The sequence below is a fragment of the Oryzias latipes genome, chromosome 10 (assembly GCF_053564925.1).
Source record: "Oryzias latipes strain Hd-rR chromosome 10, Olatipes_Hd-rR_3.1".
In the NCBI taxonomy this organism is placed as follows: domain Eukaryota; kingdom Metazoa; phylum Chordata; class Actinopteri; order Beloniformes; family Adrianichthyidae; genus Oryzias; species Oryzias latipes.
In genome coordinates, this window is record NC_136246.1 from 4210695 (window position 1) to 4230804 (window position 20110).

At 44.4% G+C, this 20110-nt stretch overlaps 1 protein-coding gene and 1 long non-coding RNA gene across 9 annotated transcripts in view; one reads left to right on the forward strand and one right to left on the reverse strand.

Moving 5' to 3' along the window:
* Positions 1-7392, reverse strand: part of LOC144994824 (uncharacterized) — an 82924-nt gene extending 75532 nt beyond the window's left edge. The window contains exons 1-2 of the long non-coding RNA XR_013658471.1: positions 7286-7392; positions 6348-6535 (exon numbers count right to left, since the gene is read on the reverse strand). This is a non-coding gene — a long non-coding RNA (uncharacterized LOC144994824). The remainder of the gene's footprint in view (positions 1-6347; positions 6536-7285) is intronic.
* A 7255-nt stretch (positions 7393-14647) lies between these two features.
* The window catches only part of si:dkey-237h12.3 (teneurin-3), a 173305-nt gene continuing 167842 nt past the window's right edge, over positions 14648-20110 (forward strand). For 5 of the 8 annotated variants that reach the window (XM_023959510.2, XM_023959512.2, XM_023959513.2 and 2 more), the window contains exon 1: positions 15046-15257. The gene's annotated coding sequence lies outside the window, so the exon portion shown is untranslated. Of the gene's footprint in view, positions 14726-14749; positions 14847-15045; positions 15258-20110 lie in introns of those variants that run through there. The other 3 variants (XM_023959511.2, XM_078953486.1, XM_078953485.1) reach the window with 3 other exon arrangements.

Consider the following 20110-nt stretch of genomic DNA (forward strand, 5'->3'; position numbering starts at 1 on the left):
TTCAAGAGCTTTCATTACTGCAGAACCAAAACTATGTAAAACCCTTTTCTGACCCGTGAGTCAGCTTCTGTTAGCAAAACAGGTCATGACAGCTTTGAGAACATGCTGGTAGTCTCATTTTAATGAGGTTTGCTATAATGGTGGGATGTCGAACAGCGTAAAAAAAAACCCTGTTCAAATATTTGCGGCTTGTAGAAGGTGGAGGAAACTGCAACAGAGCTTCTTTCCTCTGACTCTGTTCTTAATGAGACGTTCTGTTTGAGCCGCAAAAAAAGGCAACTAAACACAAAGAGAGACGAGTGAGCAGACAGGCCTGCTGGAGCTGATAAATAAGCTGTTTGAGATGTGGAGTTGCATTTTGAGGACGCGCAGCATCTGCGAATGAGCCGAATCTCAGCACTTACAGTCATCCAGTACAAACCACTCAGCAAACAGTTTTTGAATAAAAATGGATTTTTGCTGGTAAACATGACAAACACCTCTTTGTTGTGCTTCCTCACTTATTCTTCTATCTCTTGTAAAAGTGAACAGAATATATTTTGGTTTCAAGATAACATCAGAAGTGAGTGTTGTCTGGTCAGTGCCCTCTTTTCTTAACTCCTGCTTTTGTCTGTTCTGCAGGACACAACAATTCTAAGGGTCGCTGGGAACCTTGTTATCAGACAAAAGAGTTCCGGACATCCAACATAATTTGGTTTCAGTGTGCCATCATTTATTTATCTAAGAAAAGGGCCCAAACCTCAGCATGTGTTCTTTCATGTCTTACAGATCCACATTAAGCAGCAACTGAAATGTAATCAGCCTCTTTCCAGAAATGGCGTTTTTGGCGTACCTCAGCATTCAGTGTGCTCTTTTTGACACCTGAGGTTGTTGTTCACCTTTCGGCGTATCCTTCAGGAGTCGCCGGATTAGCTTTCACTGAGCTACAAAGGGGGTACCGGCACAGGGGGACTCATAGTCGGGCCCATAGGTTCCCGTCTGTCCCGTGCTTAGCCAAATGAGCCGTCCAGCCGCTGCTCCTATGACGCTAACATTGTGTTTGCCTGTGTTGTGTTCTTGCATGCTTCTTGTTGTCCTCAATCTCTCTGTACTCTACTATCCGGTTTTCCAAATTAAAAAAGTTGTCCTGTGTGCCAATGAAGGGGTTTGGAAAAGTTTGTTATTTTAACCGTCCCACAGCTCCTCTAAAGCTCTAATAGGAATTTGCTGTTGATAGTCTTTGGACTTATTCGCTCTAAATCCTCAATTCTCGTATTTTTAAAACATTAGCGGTGCAACAAAGATGGCGACCGCCTGTGTCATCCCACCTTTGACAAATCAAACTTTGGGAGAGCATCATCACTAATCTATGCTACATCTATGCTAGAAGAGGGAATGTGCACTTTCAAATTTAAAACAGCTTTCATTGCATCTTTTTTTTGTTACAATGTTTATTTTCAAGTTTTCAATCGGTTTTTTTCATTCACTTTAAGCTGATCCTGATTTTAACCCATAATAAACATCTGTCTGCAGAAAACATTTCACATTTTATATAAAAGTTGAAAGCAAACTGACCATTAAGAAACATTTTCAAACACTTTCCTTCTTTACAAACACTTCTAGCAAATGCAAACATGTTCTTTAAATGTGTTTTTCCCCATTTTGTATTTGTTGTTGCATTTAATGCTGCTTTGGCCATTTTGGTTCTGTATAGAATATTTAATGGTTATTTATTCTTTCAGGTATGATACAATCATTCAGGTTTTTTGTGTGTTTGTTATTTTGAACAAACATTTTAAAAAATCTTTTAACATCTCATTCATTTTTTTTCTTCTAATATGTAGTTTGTGGTTTGATTTAGGATTGTTATTCCAAGTTGAGCAGATGTAAAGTGCAGGGAATTGTGTTTTGTTGGTGGCTTATTTAAATGATTAGGAATCTCAGCTCCATTTCATATGGGGCCCCCAAAAAGCCAGGGACAGTGACAGAAAATAGAAAGTAATTTCTGTGTCCTGAAGCCGCATCAATCCTGCTGAAACAGGAATTCCTGGACATTTTCAACACTACTGTTGCCCCTCATAAAAAAAGAAAACCATAAGCAGCAGAACCTGGAGCACAGCAGTCAGCCACACTAACCTGAGTCCAACCCAATTTTGCCCATCAGCTGCTTGCATTTCCTCTGCACTGTCACCCACTGTTGGGCAGGCAGGCATGCAAAATACATGACTATGAATACATGTAAATAAATGCATAGCTAAGGTAGAGACACAGGCTGCAGCATTAAAACAAATCTGACCCAAAACAACCTGAATAGTAAAATATTCCCATCTCATATTTCTTGTGCCTGCATGTGGGCAAACATATCTACCAAAATAATAATATCCCTGTGAGACAGGGTGACAGGTTTCCTCCTCTGGAATCAACAAGATTGCAATATAATTTAATGATATAGACACAGTTCAATTCCTGAAGTCAGAAGTGAAATATTATCCATCTAGAAGCCCTTCGGAGGCTCCAGCACGGACCTGACCTTTTTCCAAACAGAGTCCTCCTGCACTCGTTGTGTCCTACCCAGGAATCAAAATGTCACCCCAGGAATAAATATGATAAATATGCGACTGCTGTTTGAGTGCTCTCTTCTTCCTGTCATCACAATGCGCCCATGTAATTATGCCCTTGTCATGACGAATCAGTGAAATGAGGAAGTTGTTCACATCTCACAGTTAGTTCAATTAAAAGCAGATTAAGACGAGCAGTTCAGTTCCTTCTGAGGAAGGATTCCATCTTGTCAGCATTAATGATTTGAACACCACTGCTGTCTGTAAGGGCTACGTAAAGGCAACAGGGTGTTTGTGTGGTGTCTTTGTGGACGTCTGCCTGGAAAAAGAGTTGGAATGAAAGCCCCCCCCCCCCGTATTGACAGGCTGACAGAGCAGCAGGAGGACTGAACTGACTAGACGTCCCATTTTGAAGAATTCCCAGCCCTTAGTTACAGCCACTGCAAATGGAGCTGTTATTTTTGTCAGAGTGCACTTATGCGTGCACGTCTGCAGTGATGTACGGCTCACGGGGGGCCAAAGGAAATGAATCCAGAATGACTGCTGCCGCCGTAATTGAATCAGAGCGCTCCTTCACACGCCTATTGTTTTCCAATAATGACGCGTAATTGTCAAAGAGGAACTACGTCATTAATGAGGCAGGAAGAGGAAGAGGAGACAAGAGGCGCAATAATGAGGAATCCTGACGTGAGCCAGGAGGCAGGCAGAACCCCCCAACCCCCCACCCGCTGCAGAGATGGGCTGAAGCAGAACCGAGCCTGTTCACTGCAGAACGAGCACAACTATTGTGTTTCCCATCGCCCTCTTTGTTATTTTTGGTCAAATAACACATTGCTCTTCGGCTCACAAGCAGCGGCAAAAAACAGCTGGTTTGTAATCAATCCTCTCGGAAGGGGGCCGGGGAGGACGAGGAGGGGGGCCTCGCTGGGTGCCTGCCGCTGTGCACAAACTGGAATAAATGTGACATTAGGGGCACGGGTATCATTACCTTGATGAATTACGGAAGGTATAACGATTATGGAAATTGTCATCGACTGATCATTCATCTCAATTTAATGCAGCTCAGAGCCACTGCGGCCCCGCACACTCAAATGTGATCATGTCAATAGTTCTGAGGTTGCTCATCAATGTTGGCTTTGCTCTGGGAAGCCGAGCGGCGTGCTCTATTGTACGGCATCCATCGCAGCGCAGAGTTTACAGCACAGCCCATCGATGATTTGTGAGGTGAAAGGAAAAGCTAATTGAAAAATTGACCTGCAACATTCCTGGAATGGTCATGGACTCTGGAGGAGACGCCTGGTTATGGAGGAGGATCAGAGATGGGGCGTCCGCTAATTTAAATCCTGGAACAGAACTCAATATTACAGTTCCTCAAATGCTCTGAACCCTAAATTAAAGCTGTTTTAATCTCTCACAGAGGAAATGTAATTACGTCCAAAACCAATCTGTGAGGCAATGAAAGGCCCAGCGCCATCCCAACACAAGAGTTTGGATTTCAGGTTCCTGTTTGACTCCAGAAAAATAAAAATAAAATCAATCAGCAGACCACAGCATCGCCGGCACTGGCAGCAGTGTTTTTGGGATTGGATTTGTGAAGACAGTGCAGTTCAAAGCAGCGTGCAGCGGCACACAGAACCCAGTCCCACTGAGATCTGCAGCAAGATATTGCTCTGTGCTCGACAATATGGGGCCACCTCAGGGAGCTTGTTAGTGCTCTGCATGCGTGCATGGATTACCATAACACACCTACGGTAAAGGGAGAGACACACGGGAGACATTCAGACTCTTCCTCACGTCACGTCCCCCTTACTCAGGATATATATGAATATGATTAAACCCTTGACATTCATAATTTGCAGTGTGGTGATGATATTGAAAAGCCTCTGACACAATAAATCCTAGTTGTGTCAAATGCACTCATTAGACTTCAATTTATGAAAACTGAGCAGGATATGAAGATTTGCAAAGGTCCGGACTCCATGAACGGCTGTGATGGAGCTCCTCTGGAGGGGTTTCTAATCGCTGCAGCAGGAATATCACTGGTAATGGAGGACATATCTCTTCATTAGCCCTGTGTCGGCGCACAGCAACACTCACTCAGGCTTTCATAAACACAGCGCCGCACTTTTAACACAAAAAGTTGTCTGCATTTAACCAACTCCCCTCAGAGGAAACATTAACACAAACAAAACAACAACTGCACAAATATTTGGATGAATCCGTCGAGCATCACAAAAACTTTAGACCTTAAGAACGCCTCAACTCCAGTAACACTTCATATGAGAAACCATGAGGATACAGGCAACATTTCACTGTGACAGGCTTTTCACTGATGATGCTCCTACTTCTATTAGGGTTGAAGCAAAACAAACTTGTCTCAAAAGCGAAATATAAGAATAAAAACATGTTTCTGTATCTGCGTCTGCATCTTTAGAGTGAAAATGTTGACCAAATGTCAAAATAACAAAAGCCTTCAAAGCAGCAACTGGACACAGCTTTGTTTCAACACTGTTCTAAACTGTCCAGGCAGAGCAAAGGTCAGTCCAGAGGGCAAATCAAAGGTCAAAGGGAGATGAAGACGACAGGAGGGATTTAAACCTCCAACCTCACAGTCCTGTTCTACAGCTGCACTGACAGCAGCTGATGTTGCTTCCAGTAGTTTTGGCACGGTGCAGATTACCCTCCGAGTCTCTCTTTGTTCAAATGATCTTCTGAGTGTTTGTGAAGAGGTGGACACACATCTGTATGCAGGTGGTGCAGAGCTCCCTCCTCCTCCTAATGAAGCAGCTCTTCCTCTTTCATCAGCTGTGACAGATTCACAGACTCACTAAGTTTGTCGTTTGGTCATCACTCAAAAGCTTGTGGGTTTTCTTCCGAGATATCTGAGTCAAACATCTCCTGAGAGGTCAGACACTAGAACACATGTTGATCTGATGTAGAACCTCACCATAAATCAGGGCAGTACTGTGTCATCTTTCATGTTGGTTCTACTTTAACAAATATCCCTGGTTTCTCACAATCTGGATTTGTTGTGTGGATGTTCTTCTTTGTGTCCCACTGATAGTGTTTGTTGTTGTCTTTCTCTGCTTTCTGCCTCAACCTTGAAGCCAGCACCCAAGAAACATGGCTGCCGCTGCTGACGGCCCGGTTCCCCCCACCACAGATAGGGTAGGGGGCGGAAGATCAGAGCTCCCTCCTTCCCTGTGTAATAGGTGTGTGTGTGTGTGTGTGTGTCTACCTTTTTTAATTCATATGTTTTTATTGTTAGACTCATTAATCTGCTAATTTCTGTTTGAAAAAATGTCAATGCATTGATCAGGATTATTTTTTCCATTAACCCCAGAGTGTTTCATAAAAACACTTCTGTGGCAGCAGATATGAGGGTGGGGGTGGGGTTCTGCTGTCATTTAGTAGAAGATGCCTTTCATTTAATGACAACTGTCAGATTATTTCATCTGTGTTTACAGTGTTTTTTATTTCTGTGTGCAGTGCTCCTCTTTAAATAACACTAAGGACGAGGCTGACCACAGTGGGGGACAAAGCTTTTCAGGTTTCTGCTCATCGACTCTGGGTCATTCTCCCAGAATCCCTCAGACCCCCACAAAGCCTTGACCCCTTTAAAAAAAGGCTTAAAGACATTCCTTCTCAATAATGCTTTTTTGTACTATTTGTCCTTCTTATTTTTTACTGTTTTTATTGCTGCTGTAAAATGGTTTTTTTTTTCTAAATATAAAGCCCATTTCTTTCTTTATAAATTGTATATAATATAGTAGTGTTGAAAAGGCGGTGCTCATTCCTGTAGGTATTTACCTCCATCCCAGACCTGAAGGGCGGGGTGACCTGTGCTCCGTCCAGCTGTGGCCACAGATGTTCCTGCTGTGTCACACAAGGACTGGGACTCTGCAAGTCAGTGCAGTTGAATATAGACGTGTCTCTGCAGTGACGTCTCCTTCTGGTTTCTTTGCATTGCAGCAGCAGACGATCTCACAGGTCTGAACCTGAAATGACATGTCTTTATTATTGGATGTCCACACTGGGCCTGCCTGCCCACAGGCTCTCATTATAAACTCATATCCAGATCTTCAGTGGATTCGTGCTCTTTAGGATAGTTTGAGTTTTGGTTTCACAATTTAAGGCTGATGATTTTTAAAGTGTTCTTTGTTAATTGATGTATAAAGTATTGGTCTCATTCTATGATGTTGCTGATGAAGTTAGGTCTTGTGATGCTGGAGATTCACTGATTGTGGTGTGTTTGTGGATTCAAGAATTGGATTTCCTCCATCACAGTCTTAGACAGCACCAACAGTTTCACTGAAGCTGCAGGTGAACACATTCTCCATGGTAACATTAGTGACTTCTTTAAATCCACCTGCAGTAATGATTTTTCAGACCCAGCAGCTCCTGCAGCCTGAACTGAAACCTGCTTATTTACTGGATAAAGATCATCTGTCCCCATTTTTTCCCTGTTTTATTACAAACTCAGACAAATATAAATGAAATGTTTTTATACAGTTTTCCTTTCTTCATGATGTCAGATCATTGAGCAAAATTAACAAAGTAGAAAATGCTCCAATTGTTTGTAAAATGTGGTTAAATAAACTGTTTTTTTTTAATGCTGCTCACTTCGAAAGACTTCCACAATTTTATCATGGTGCATCACAATAAAAACGGCGCTAAATAATATTTCTATTTCCCAACAAACCTCAGAATGAGGTTTTGATCAATTAAAAAAGTAGAAATATACTTACTTTACTACTGTTCACTAATTCATGCTGTAATCTGACACATCAGATCATCTTTTTCCGCAGAATATGATGTTCAGAGAAAGTATGTCAGAACAGAGCTTGGAGTTGCCATAGCAACCGCCAAAAGACATGAACGAATGTGTGAAGACCTCACCTTCTTCCATGTTCCACACCTTCATCATGTAAATGTTTAAAACTATCCAGAGCTTCGGATGGAGGACGCATTTCACTGCAGGACTTTACAAACGAGGAAAAACATTGTTTTTATTTTTCAGACATGTTATTATTCAAAAAAATCAAAGTCAAAACTTTATTTAAATGTTTTCTTTTTTTATCCAGATGATATTTCAGTGAGGATCATTTCTGTTTTATTGTTTTATTACTATCTTTGGCATTCCTATTTTATTCTAAATGTTATTTTTCTTGTGTGAATAAAATTATTTTTTGGACGTAAACAAAGTCTGCAGACTGTTATGATTCCTTTCTGGGGATCAGTTTGAGTGGATTCTAAAAAGTCTTTTGTTTCTTGTTTTTTTCGTGATGAGCCAAAGACCCCCAGCTGAGGACAAAGGACTCTTAACGACCCGAAACCATGTAGGCTAAGATGACAATACCATCCAGTTTCAGGTCTGACTCCTCCCCCATGAGCGCATATATACCAGCTCTTCGACCAGCTACTTCAGAATTGACAAAGCCTCTTGGATAAGAGGTGAAACGTCTTCTAACTTAAGAACCAAGTCCAGATGACATCCCCTAAACCTACTACAATGGAACCAACCTGGATGAATGAGAGTCTTCATAGACATGATGAGCCAAAGAGTTTTTACCCCTGAGTCATGTTTTATGAGCTAAGCGTTTGACATGAAGCTGCTGTTTGTAAATGAAATCCCTCTCGTTGGTGACCTGTGCTCCTGCCTCCTCTACAAGGCCTCTGACCTTTCTGGTGGTTGAAAGTGTGGAGATCCTTCAGTGTTCATTACTCAGCCCTGACATTTCAGTCACACCGCAGTGATCAGAGCTGCAGAAAAGCCTTTTGTTTGCTCATTCAAAATTAGCTTCAATAATCCTACAGACTCCTGTCTTTTTTTTTTTTTGAGTGAATCTAGATATTCTGGTTTAGAGGGTTTAACCAGCAGAACAGCTGCTCACCAAAGGACAGGGCGTTAAGAGCAGCTACTGTTTTTTAACTAATCATAAACTTTTAAATTAAACTGCTATATGGTGATGAATAATTATTGCTGGCTGGTTCTTATCTGCCCCCTCAGACTCAGTGCACATGTTTTCACTAAGTGAGCTGGTCCCAGACTAAAGGCAGATCTCTGTTTGCAGCATCATGTTGTTATCTCGTCACTGAGGAGAACTTCAGCAGAAAGGTGTTTGATGTCCTCCTGATCTCCTGCTCAGAGCCGTGCACAATGCGTGCACAGATCACTGGATTTCACAGGTCATATGACTTCCTGCCCCCCCCCCCCCCCCCCCCCCCCCACACACACACACACAGCTGCAGCAGCCGCTTTCTTCTACAGGAAGGAGCTGTTCTGGTGTTGGTCCCTGGGTGTGATCAAGGATGTGGCCCATATTTAAAAACACTAACTTGTTCTCTGACACTGTTGTTTTACACAAATATTAATGTATAAAGGGTTTTCCTCAGAAAGGAGCAACAAATTATTTAAGTACTAAACAGGAGGAAATGAGGGCCCAAAAGGGAAAAGAATCCTCCAAAATAAGAGTCTAAAAACAGAAAAGAACATTTATACATTACTTCAATATATTTTTAAATACAAAAAAACACAAATAAATACAAAAACAAAAAGATGAATTCCAACAAAGCATGCTTTTTAAGAATTTAGAGCTTTATTCTGTGATCTGTGCCTTTGCCTTTAATATTTTAAAATATATGGATCATTTCTTATTATGAAATGTAAAACATTTCATGTTTGGTTGCTTTGCCTGTGACCCAGGTATTCACTGTTAATTAGAACGGATTATTACCAGGTGACCTTCCTGCCTGAATGACTAAAACGGAAAATAAAAGCTGGAGAAATACATTGAATTCATTAGAAAACATTTTTTTTTGGTGTAACGATTTAAATCTTCTGAATTTTTTATATCCCATCATGTCTTTGTGTGAATGCACAGAAATGCTTTTGAGCCTTCTATTATTATTTTTAAAGGATTATATAGTTATTGAAAAAACATTTTGCCTATTTTTTCCTATTCCTGTAAAAACATCTTTTCTTGGTTATAATTTAATAATTTAATGTAATATAATAATAATTGATGGTAACAAATTCTATTTTTATTTTAATTTTTTTGCATCATTAATTATAGTTGTATTTTTAAATATATATATATATATATATATAATTTTCTATTAATTAAATATTTTATATTTTGATTTGTATTTTTAATTAATTTTAATTTTTTTGCCGCTTTTATTTCAGATGTATTCATATAATTTTTTTGACTCTCTTCTTCTTCTTTTTTTGGATTTGTTTGTATGATATTTTTGGTGTTTTTTGTGGCCAAACTGTTTTATTTTTTCTAGTGGTTTTGTTTGACTTTGATCTGCTTTCAGATGCTGTGCTGCAGAAATAAATGTGACATTAAAAAAACAAGGGAAAGGGTCCACAGATCCAGATGAAACATGTTTTCTCAGCTCTTCACATCCGCCAGCAGAGCAGCTCAGTAACCGTCAGCTGCTGCTTTTAAACTGAGCCGACATTAGATCCTGGTGTCACGCAGAGATGGACTGCTCCGACTGCAGGCCTGCTTATGAAGGATCCTGCATTTCTTTGTTATTTTTCTTTTCTGGGGGTTTGTTTGACCTGAAAAAGGAAATATATTAGCTTTGATCAACGTCAGAGAGCGTCGCTGCCGTTAAATGATTAAAGAACAGGGTTTGACGTCTGCACGCTCAGATATTTTACCTCTCTGGTGGAAAAAGCTGCAGCTCACGCTCAGATCTGCTGAAAACTAGGTCTCTGCTCTCAGACGCAGCTGCTTCAACAAACTTCTTCAGCTTGAATCCTCATCCTTGCTCACGGATTTCTTGTGAATTTTCACATAAGTGTGAATCAAGAAACAAAGAAATCCTCCAGATTTGTAAAAACTCCAGCAGCAGTTCCTCTGTTAACATCTCTGCAGACGCCTGGGTTTGTTTTTTCCTGAAATGTCCTCTTTGCTATTTAAACCTGTTAGCTCATGATCATCATTCCAGTTTATTTCTAAAGCCCATCAGAGCAGGAGATAGGCTCCAGTTCCTTCTTCTTCTCATGACGATGCTGTCTCTCCTCCATGCACCTGCAGTGGAACACGTAGGAAAGCTGGAGTCTTTCAGGTCAGTGACTTGCTGAGAGTCCCAAACGTTTGCACGGACATGACGGCACAAAAAGCAGAAGAAAAGGCTGGATGTGACGCTGCTATCACAGCTTTCTCAGCAGTTTCCTGTTCAGCAGAACTGAGTCAAACTGACCTGCAGCTCCATGCCACTTTGGATCAAAATAAAAATATGTCCTCCTCCCTTCACAGTGTGTGTTTTTTTTTTTTTTGTTTTTTTTTGTGTGTGTATGTGGGGGGGGGGATTGCTTCCAGGTACATTGACCCTGATGAACTAGTTGACTTGGAGTTCAGACTCCGGGAGGATCTCTTCCAGTTTCATTGGTTTCAGTTCACCACGGCTCTGCAGCAGCTTTCACATTTTCTCCTGAAATAACCCGATTGCTCATAGTTTTAATAAAGCTAGTCCGGAATGATGAAGCATTTGTCATGAGCAGAAACAGTTTTTTAATACATGTGACAATACTGGGTGAGGCAGATTTAAAAAAAAGAAAAAAAAAGAAAAGCATGTAAAAAGAGAGGTCAGTGTCCCAACACAGGCCTCCACAGGGACGCCATGAGCGGACGTGTTCCTGCTGGAAGTCACCTGCTGAACTCAGTTAACTAGGGGAAACTCCTAAACAAACACGTTAAAAAACAGATGGAAATTCTGCTTCAAATCTCCAATGGATTCGTTCTAAAACAACATAGAAGAACAGCGAAGCTCCAAAACTGTGGGGGAAGCTGAGCGCGACAGCTTGAGATGAAGATGTCTGTTCTGCAGCACTGCTCCTGAGAGCAGAGAGAGCAGCTCTACTTCAACCCAGCTGAATCCCTGACAAACTCAACGTATGCATTTCTGTCTGTTTTAAAGAACAGAGCCTGTTTTAGTTCAGATCGAACTTATGTGATCAAAAAGAAACAATCAGCATTGATTGGCCTGAACGTAACTAAAGGACTTGTGTGTCATTTTCACTAGACGTCCCTTCAGACCATGATGGTCACTGGGTGTGCAATGACCTGCTCTGTTAACGCTTTCACGGCTCAATCACCAACAGCAACCATGGAAACTTCCACAGAAGAAGACGGGAGGAGAGGATTTCATGCAGAACTCGGACGTTCAAGCATTCAGTTGGAGAAGAATCTGAATTAGACGATATCTGTGCATCTTCTGTATTTTTGTCTATTCGTGTTATAAACCTTTAAATAGTAAATGGAGAAATAATCGTCAAAAATCATTTATATTAGCTTTATTTTGTGTAACCTACATTGACTGTTTTTTTTAAATATTGAAAAACATTGCTCGTACTTTGTTCAACTTTAAGAAAAAAGAGAAATAGTTGTGTATGAAAGATGAAAAACAAAAAAGTGTTTTCTTTTCTTTCTGTGATTCCAGGACGACACTTTCAAACCTGAATACAGGATTTATTGACCCACGCAGCTCTGAATGGAGCGAAGGATTGGACTGCAGGCGCGTTATGCACTTGAGGAAAATGGAAAGTGGGTGCTTATCTACAGACAGGGAGAGGGTCCACAAAGACAGCATATTCTTCATGTTTTCATAGTAACAAACAAAACTCAGAAGTTCTGAAAGTTACTTTTAGGTTCAACGTTTTTTCTATTAGTTTTCTATAAGGTGTCTCTATGAGAAAAGTTGTTAATCCTATTCTGAGTTGTGTAGAATAATACCAGCCTCCTGTATTTAGTCCTTGATGTCCTTGTTTAGTTTGAGCGCTGGATGTTTCCCTGCGATCGGGTGCTGAATTGTGGGAAACCTCAGGAAGGCTGGCAGGAAGCAGCGTGTTTCCGGCGTGCCCTTCTCTCCGCCCATGTGACGCTCCATGCTAGTCACAGAAAAACAGATTGAATTAGAGGCTGGCCGCCTGCTCTGCCACTGTCTGCCTGTCATGATCCCAGAAAAAGGCTTTTATTTGTGGAGGCCGCGCTCTTCGCTCGCTGCTAAGCTTCTGGAGCGACTTGAATGTGCTTCTCTCTGAACTCAGATTCCCCAAAGCTTTCCGGCCTTTCAGCTCCATCCATCTTCAAAATCTGGAATGACACTGAGCCTGTGCGGTATTTGAGGAAGTTTCCTCTTTAATCACAAATAGGAAATTGATTTATTTATGTTGCTTTTTGTTTTGGACAAGAGTCTTGATAAAAGTATTTCCAGGTGATTGAGATGATAAAAGCTGGAATTCTTCTTTGATTGTTTTTGATGCTGCAGAAAATCCAGACGCACTTGGAGAAGGACCCCTGAAGAAGGAGCCCCCGCTTGTCTGAAAGACGTCTTCCAGACGGGGATCCAGTCGAGGATCCGTTGGCTCTTTTTCTGCGAGTCACTCTGAATAAGTCTGGACAAAATACAACACTTCCTTTTTCTTACAGCATCAGCGTTTCTCTTTATACCGGCGATGCTGCCTGGCATAAATTTGTATTTGTGCTTTAATTTTTCCCCCCATCTTCTTTATACTTGGATATAAAAAGGTGGCTCCTTAAAATCCTCACTGTATAACCAAGGATGAAAGCTGTTTTGTTCCTTTGGTAGAGATTCATTACCACATGAAAAGACAAGTTCTGTCCAATCCCTTTATACATGTCCGTTTAGTTTGCTGCACACAATGCCAGTGGAACAAAAGGCAACAGCCTTTACGGTGCAAATATAATGCTGTGCACACACAAGGCCAACACATGCATTGTTACTTTCACTTTTGAGCAGACGCCGGACAAGATGAGACACAGATCTGAACACATCACACTCACCGTCTGACCCCTCGGGGAACAAATTCCTGCAAACACAGACTGAGCGTGTGCATAATTTGTCCATGCTGCTTTTTTGTGACGTCCGGGGTCTGAGTGTCCCGGCGGTGTGGCCCATCTGCTCCTCTGCTGATGCTGTACATATGGAAAACATCTGGAGCTGAGCAGAGACTCCTCCTCCTGTAGGTTGATGCTGCTGGGCTTCAACCCTGAAGTTTCTGCGTCCTGCTTCTGTGTGATCATCAGAGCTGCACGCAGAAACAAAGAAGTGAGTAGTCTGGTCCTGAGCTGTTCTGACACTTATTTTAGTGTCTGCAGCAGATTTGGACCTTCGAGGCCAGAAGACGCAGAGCTCATGCTGATTGCTGAAAAAGGGGTTCTCTGTTTGGAAGCACGTTTGTCAAACTCGAACACCTTACATTTCAGTCTTCTAATGGCCTTTTGTGCAGAGAACAGGCCTCACTCGGCTCTTGGCGGTGGGGGGACGGGCTTCCAGACGGCACAGACTACTGCATGGTGGTGCGTGGACTGACAGGGAAGATTTCGCCACTCCGAATGAGCTCTTTCTGAAAAGATCCACAGAAGGTGACCGTAGGGTGGATGAAGCACCTTGTTCTGGCATCCTCTCATCGCGGCATGCTCTTGACTGCGAAGGGGCTGCGGGGTGGGAGTCGTGGCTTCCTAAAGCCATCAGATGGAGGCAGCTGTTTGATGTGCTCTGAAGGGTTTAGGGTAGAGTTTTGTTGGGGAAGCTGTCCTTGGTGATAACTTCATCTCCACATGTGGTCAGACGTGGACTAAATTCAGAAAGAGGATATAAAAGAGAAAAGGTGTCCAGTCAGAGCTGCTGCAGCTGCCCCCCCCATGGAGCTGTGGAGCTGCAGATGATACTTTGGAGCTCTGTTATCCTCCACTGCTGCTCTGGCCTTTCTGCCTCTCTTTGTCTCACATCCTAATGGACTGACATGGAAACTGCTTCTCTGCAAGGAAACCTACTTTTAAATTTGACCAAACTCTAAAAGATCCTTTGAGCCTTTTTGTTGCAAAACATCTAGTGCAGGTATGGTTTCAGGGAAATCATGGCTGTGAGGCAGGAGCTGCTCTTTAACGGAGCTCCTCAGGATGAAGGTTTCTCCCCTAAGTGGGCAGACAGGCCGCCCTTCATGCTGACGTGCTGCAGCCGATCGGTGTGAGGAGCGAACCCGCATCCTCACAACACGCCTGTTCATGTGTGCACGAGACCCTTCCTGTTTATCTGCTTCAACTCAGGGATGAGGAGCTCGCGCTGCGTTCAGCTGAGGAGTCCGCGCGCATCGCTCTGCAGGTGAGGAGCTGCAGCTCGTCCGGTTCCGTCCCCCGCGCCCACAGGTGAGCACGAGGGTGGCGGTGGAACAAAAGGAAAGCAGGTGTGTTTGTAGAGAAGGCGGGGGGGTCCACATTTTTCACACCGACTTCAGAGTGGCACGCGGCGCTTCAGCTGGCGGACGCGGTGAGTTACCGTTCGCTCTTTTCTGCTGACTTGTTTTTACCCCCACCCCCACGCGCGCGCTGAAGGTCACGCTTGACCCCCCTCTGTTCGCGGGGCTGAGGACGGGATGCGCAGTCCTGCAGCTGACAGCATCTGCGTCCTTGGCGGAACAGCGACGACAGGCGCGCGGCGCGCTCCTGCGCGCGGGGGGGCAGCCGCATTAGAGGAACTGCAGGCTCCGCTGATCGGTCAGGACCGAATCTGCTGCGTCTGCGCTCGGGTTCCGCTCGTGGCGTGCATTGGTGTCAGCGTCTCATCGCGGCGCCGGGGCTCGGATCCGCAGAGGAGGACGCGCCGCCGCGCGCTCTGCCTGCTGTTGCTCTAAGTTTGGACTAAAGCTGGAAGTTGGTGTCTCGCGGGAGAATTAAGCAGGTCAGTTTGCCTCCCCAGTGATGTCACAGGGATGCTCGTAAGTTCTGTGAACCCTGACGATGTTCGTTGTCGCTGCCTGACTCCCGCCGTCCGTCCGCGGGCTGCGCGCTCGCGCTCCGGCTGCCTCCACGCAGAGCTCCGCGCCTCCACTTCTTTTTAGAATGAAATATGTGACATTATACAGATGGAGCACACACACTTTGATTGGCTCCCGGTGGATTTCTGGAGACATTTTGGAAAATGCAAAGTAGAAGTTTAAAAATCAAAGAGATCCAGTTTTCTAAAGTCGCCTTCATACATTTTGAAATGCGATCGGAAAGATTCAGCCGAACAGAGGCTAGAACATCCTCCTCTCCGGCATAAACAAAGGATCAGTCAGTGATGATGGCGGGACGGCACCAGCCTGGACCTCCACCTCAGCACCACTCTGGTCCTGATGGAGGGATGGAGTCCTCTGCTTCCCTCCTGCGGAGGCAGACCCCCACACCCCCTCAGTTTTTGTTTGGAGATGATCATGAGGTGTTTCAGCCGTCGCTTAGCATTGAGAGCGGCCTCTGGGGGTGCGGTGGGGGGTGTCATGTGCTCAGGAGCCACAGCCTTTGGAGCCACATCTTCTGGATTTCAAAGTATTGATTAAGGAGAATGTTTTACTAGAGTTAAACTTTGGAGGCATGCCCCCCCCCCCCCACCCCGTATCTGTTCTCTGCGTATCAGAGTAACTGGTGTCCGCTTGGGGCAGAGATGTTGATCTGATTTCACTGAGGAGCAGATCAGGCTAAACACAATCTGCAGACACATGCATCTCTGTCCGCATGCAGACCACAAAGACCAGAGGATCCCTTCAGTTAGAGTGATTTATGGCTTTGGTTCCTGGTGTGGTGGGGGCGCCGCAGCCCTTTGAGGCCAGCCTTCAGCGTTCTGTCTGTGGATCCGCAGGTTGGAGCACATCCTCTCCACCACGGGCCCCTGCCCTGCTCCGACCCGAGGACTCTTGTTCCTCCACCTGCCTGCAAACATAAACAAGACAAAGTCATTCAGGGGGGGGGTGATGTGGACAACATGAAGCGGTCAGGGTTTGGTAACATGTTGTGAGAAACAGAGAACTCTCAGAAACACACCTGGATGTGACTCTCAGCTGGCCGTTATTAGGACAGATTGAGGACAGCTGCATGGAGAAAACGCTATTGTTGACTATAAATAGAGGCTGTAATGTGGCAGAGTTTTACATCAAATGGGCTTTATGAGGCTTTTATTTGATTCACAGGATTTTAACAGCATGGCACTGTAATCCCACAAATCTTTCAGGTGACAGCGGCTTTGGAGAGCAGGAAATGTTCTCAGTTGATTTTTTTCTTTTTTCTTTAACCAGGCTTAATCTCATCTAATTAATTCAGAAATGGAGGAACTGTGTGCACAACACCATGTTCATATCCTTAAGTAATTTCCCCTTTTATTATTCCTGCAGAGAATTTAATATTCTGTGTGATGAGAAATGCCTCCTTTAGGGATAATACCAGCTTGAAAACTGCCCTTAAACACTTTTATAGATTGTAAAAGGGCAATAAAGAGGACTCCTCTCCGTCTGAGCAAACGGCTCCTGGAAGATCTGAGGAGGACGAGCGGGAGCTCAGTAATGTGTCCTGGCGTTGGCTGTGGATGCCGAGAGTGGAGCATGAGATGACCTCTGGGATTAAAAAATTTGATATGCCAAACAGCAAGGCCGAGTCGCCTGAATCAACACGTCCCAGCAAACACATGAAGGTTAATGCAGCCTGACAAAGTGGCAGCGGCTCCCCGGGCTCGACGCATCGCTTCCATGTCATATTTACTTTACATAATTGCTGCCCTCTAATCTGTTGCTTTGCACTGGCTGTTGTCTGCTGCCTTTCACCTGCTCTGTTCCTCCTGCGTTTGTTCCCTGGAGAGCACAACGGCATCATGATGAATGGTGGACATGCAGGAGAAGCATGTTCCCCTCTGCTCTTTCACTCTGCCGCAATTTAAACTAACCAAGCCTGCAGATGGGAAAGGCTCAGCCTATTGCTTTAATGGCCGCAGCTCAGAGAGCGACATGGCTTCAGAGTGTCGCCTGCAGCCAAGTTTGTCTGACTTGAAAGACTGAGAGGAGAAGTTTGTGTGCGGTTTGTGTAAGTTGTTAAATCATAGCAGAAAGTCACCCAAGAATCGGAAGAGAGGAGATTGCATTCCCTTGAAATGTGCTTAGAGTAGGGATATTTAGTGACAGCATTTGATGTATTACCGTGGTCTTTAACTACAATGTATGCTGCACTCAAGGAAAAGAGCCTCATGAAAACGCGGCTTATGCGTTATGCAGAGAGGCCCCGTACAGCCGGATTGTTTCTTTCCCGCTTCATAAATAGGATTTTAAATTTAAAGAGACAGCTAAGAATATCAATTTGAATCAACACAAAGATGCATTTTCCTTTTCACAACCTGTGAAGTCTTAATGCGCCTCATCACACGTTGGGCTCTGATTGGAGAAGAGTGCTTTCAGAGTGAACGGCGCGGCGCGGCGGCCGTGGAGCGACCTAAAGGGCTGTGCAGGAGCTCATTGTGCATTTGGTGGCACGCATATGTGCAAATGTGCTGGAGGTAATGTTGTGCGTAGGAGTTAAACGACAAAGTAGCTAAGCTGGTAATTGTCTGTGATGAAGTGGGAGCTGTTATGCGTCCGTGCCTGGAATTCTCAAAGTGAAAGAAAAGCAAATGTTGAAGCCTGACAGCTCTTTGTTCGGGTTTGAGCTTGCGGGCCAAAGCAGGCGTGGTTGAGGGGACGCCGTCCTGCTGCTCCTGCTCTGCCAGCAGCATCACTTCCCATTGTTGTGACCTACAGACGGACAGTTATGGTCCAGCATGCTCCAGTGGACCTCCTGGGTCAAAGAGCAAAATCGAGGAGTGGCTCTGATTGGTAACAGCGCTGGGTCCCTGCAGGTTCCGGGGTGAGCCGCTGAGGATGCAGGGAAGATGAACGCAGAGCGCACGATGCACTCTGTGCAAGAAAATGGCTGCAGTCGGTTCAGCTGCTGGGAAAATCAGACATTATATTCAAATCAATTAATTATGATCTTGGAGGCTGTTACATATTTAAAGGATGTCAAAGGAGGTCATTGTTGCTGTTTTGCAGCTGAGGTTAAAATATTCAGACTTGAGTTTTGGAATTTGAATAGTTTCCGTTCTGCCCTTCATCTCAGCTTATGTAAAGAACTGCAGATGCTCTTCTGTTGCTGCTTTCAAACATTTTCTCTCAGTATCCGAGGATTCCCAGAATAGCACGGCCTTGGACCGGGTCTTTTGCTGCCCCCGGACCCCCCACTGGGAAGTTGGGCGTCGATGAAGCCTGAGCGTGGCTTTAATAATTCAGTGGATGCGACCTCTGCCAAGCCGAGAGCCTCAGGTCTGATGGCTGAAGAAGAGCGATGAAGAGGACGAGGCAGAGGTGTGCAGCCGGCTCCTAACATATTCTCAGGGCCTGTAGGAGGAGCGGGACCGTGAGGAGGACGGGTCAGAGGACTCTGACCTGCTGCGCTCAGAATCTCTTCAAGCTTTACCTCTGAAGAAAAGAGTGAAATGTGACAAAACCTCGACTGATGTTCCTGTCATGAAGCCTGCAGTGTTTCAGTTTACTGATTGTGTTAATATGACCCACATAGAACGCACACATCAAAGAGTGGCGTCCTTGTTGTTCCTGCAGCGTGTGGTAAACATGGTGAGCCGGCTGGGTTCTGCTGCTGTGCAGCGGTTCATTCATCTTCATGTTTCCCACAGCGATGGCGTGATGCCGCGGCGGCTTAGGGCTTTCCTCTCGCTGTTGTCGCTGCTCACGCTCCACCCAATCCTCTGCACCTTCCATAGCAGGAGGGGGGGGGGGGGGTAGTTTGTGGCCCAATCATGTGAGATGCTTTTGATTGACACCCAGTGTCAGCACTTTAAAAATACCTCTCTGCATCTAAATTTTATCTGGCGGTCAGAGCTGCGCGCTCACTGCAGCGCAAGTGTCGTTCTGTAGATGAAAGCCAAGCTGACGTCTGATTGAGAATTTGTAATTAAAAGCAAACTGTTGTGGCAGAAGGAAGATTCCTGCAACTGTTCCTTTTTTCTCCCAGGATCCTCGGAGCCATCTTCTTGTGTTTACCATATAAATAGTGTACAGAGGTTTTTTTATTCCAGTAGTGACCCTCTGTGGTGTCGTGATTACTTTTCCTTCATTACAATTCAGCGGCGCTATCACTAGCATTTCATTTATTTCCGTAACAATGGCTCCATCATGGATTTGTCTGGAAATTGCCACAGGTCCGTGAAGCTCAATCTGCTTCCCGCAGCATGGAGTCATTTCAATTAGAATTAGATGACAATTTCTTGACGATGTCTTACAAGACTCACAATTAAGCGAGTGCACATGAAGAGCCTCCTGTCCCTTCCCTGCACGGCTTGTGAGGACCAAACACCACAGCGAGCTGCAGGGGGCTGCGTGAAGGCAGAGATGCTGATCCAGTACCTGCAGCCATGCCCACTCGTTCCCCGAACAGCCTGTTGTTTCCATGTGAGCAGCAGGACAGGTGCTGGAACGCCCCGCTGCTTTACATTCCGGTTGTCGTCAACAAGCAACTACATTTCAAAACCTGAATCCGGCTGCACTTGCGTTTTTTCTCCCACTAAAGATTGAAAAGAAAACCCCCCCATAACTCATTCATGCCAGGTCTGAACAGAGGAATTTGTTGACCCCCCCCCTCCTCCCCCCAGCCTAATGTGCTGCTTATTATGTTATCTCAGGAGCGACACATGCTGCTGCTTTATTGTTCCGTTTACAGAGGAAACAAGTTTTGATGTTGACC